The sequence below is a fragment of the Trachymyrmex septentrionalis genome, unplaced genomic scaffold, assembly GCF_001594115.1.
Source record: "Trachymyrmex septentrionalis isolate Tsep2-gDNA-1 unplaced genomic scaffold, Tsep1.0 scaffold6, whole genome shotgun sequence".
In the NCBI taxonomy this organism is placed as follows: domain Eukaryota; kingdom Metazoa; phylum Arthropoda; class Insecta; order Hymenoptera; family Formicidae; genus Trachymyrmex; species Trachymyrmex septentrionalis.
In genome coordinates, this window is record NW_017305778.1 from 2,144,126 (window position 1) to 2,146,157 (window position 2,032).

Here is a 2,032-nt window from a genome sequence, read left to right on the forward strand (position 1 = left end):
GACTTGATAGAAAAGTGATTTTCAATAATTACTTTAAAGCCATTTGAGCCATTTTCTTTTTGATGATTATTACTCGTTATTCTATTATTAGGTAAAACGAACCATCATTATACTTTCGGATATCATATTCCGCAGAAGATATCCACCTTTGATTTTGAATCATATTCAATCATGTTGTAACGAGATCGTAATAGCTACGAAATCTTTCATTCATTATTCAGAGAATAGAAATTATCGCATAATGCGCGGAAAACGCGCAAGAGTCGCCGCTGGCGCGTGAAGTTGGCGTTAGCGCGTGAAGTTGCTCGCGCGATCTGTGTATCTAACTCACCACTTTGGACTCCTTCCTGCTGCGTTAATAACACAGGCTGTGAGCGTCTATTCAATTCCTTCGTTTTTTTCGCAGCGTTTGTTCATTGCGGTGATCCAAAATTTGCCTCATATAAGACGGGCAATATCAGGAGTATCGTGCGGTTATTGTAGTGTAATGATTAATGCGCGTATTCGTAATCAGTCCCGTTTTTGCGAGCAGGTTGTGCGAGTTAATGAACGGTGACGACGCGGGAGAAGAAGTAGGAGACCCAGGAAACATCGGACAGCAAAAAGGTGGACAGGTAATTACTTATTTATTATGACTTAAAATTGAATAACCGTTTATTTATGTGACGATGGCATTCTGTGTGCCATTTTATATTTCACAGGTCATAAAAAATGCGTATAAAGTATTTTCGAAACTTTAAATATTTAATAAAATATTTATATCTTTATTAATATCTTTTTATTAACAGTAATTAATATTTAATATAACATTGTGGCTGGATTGTTTTACTTTTTAATAAATTTCAACTTATTTCTCTTATTCTTGCTTTCATTCTCTCTCTCTCTCTCTCTCTCTCGCTCTTTCTTGTATCCATTAGATAAATTACCACATAATTCATCCGAAGGTGGAATAATCAGCTCTGCATGATTTATAACCAAATATTATTCATAGAATTTGATAATTTATTTGCTCTCAGGTTGTGCGAGTCAGTTAATAGTAACGGAAAGGAAAAATAGGAGGAGAAAGGCTTGAGAGGCATCGATAACGTAAAGTGAACATGTAAATAATTACAATTTATTTATTGCTTGTCACTAGAATTAAATAATCGTTTATCTGTGTAACGATTGATTCTGTGCACCATTTATATTTTATAAATTGTAAAAAAATGTCTATAAAGTGGTTTGCATTTTTCAAGATTTTAAATATTTAATAAATTATTTGCAATGTTTAATATCTTTTTATTAATAATAATTAATACAATATTTAGTGTAACATTGTGGCTGGGTCGTTTCATCTTTCGATAAATTTCAATTTACTCATTCTCTCGTTCTCGTTTTCGTTCTCTTTTTCGCTCTGTCTTACGTCCATTAGATAAATTACCACGTAGTTCACCCGAAGATGGAAAACCGGCTCTGTATGATTTACAATCAAATATTATTCATAGAATTTGATAATTTATTTGTTAGCAGGTTAGAATGGCAGTGGGAAGACGAAAGAGAAGGAGGAGGAGGCCTGGAAAGTATCAAGTGACAGCGAGGAGGTGGACAGGTAATTATTTTTATTATAGAAAAAGACAAATGTATATAAACACATTGTGAAAAAAGAAAATTTTCTTAATTATATTAATAGTAAATTTATTAACTTCAAATATTAATATCAATTATAGTTTACCTTTTAATATTACAATAAATATTATTTATATAAAATATCTCGCACCGTATTTCGAATTTTAAATATAATTTGTCTATTATCACTTCCAAATTAAGATCGCATAATAATATGTAACATATATGAATTATTAGAGAAAATAATTTAGTTAACGAAAAACTATGATATCCAAGGAAATATCAATTACAGTAACATAATTGTTAGTTATAATTTCCTATATCATAATATAACTGTTACGTACAACATATTAAATTACAATTATATTGTGAGTCGGAAATTAAAACTAGTTATATAGTTATGTTACTGTTGATATTTGCTAGGATC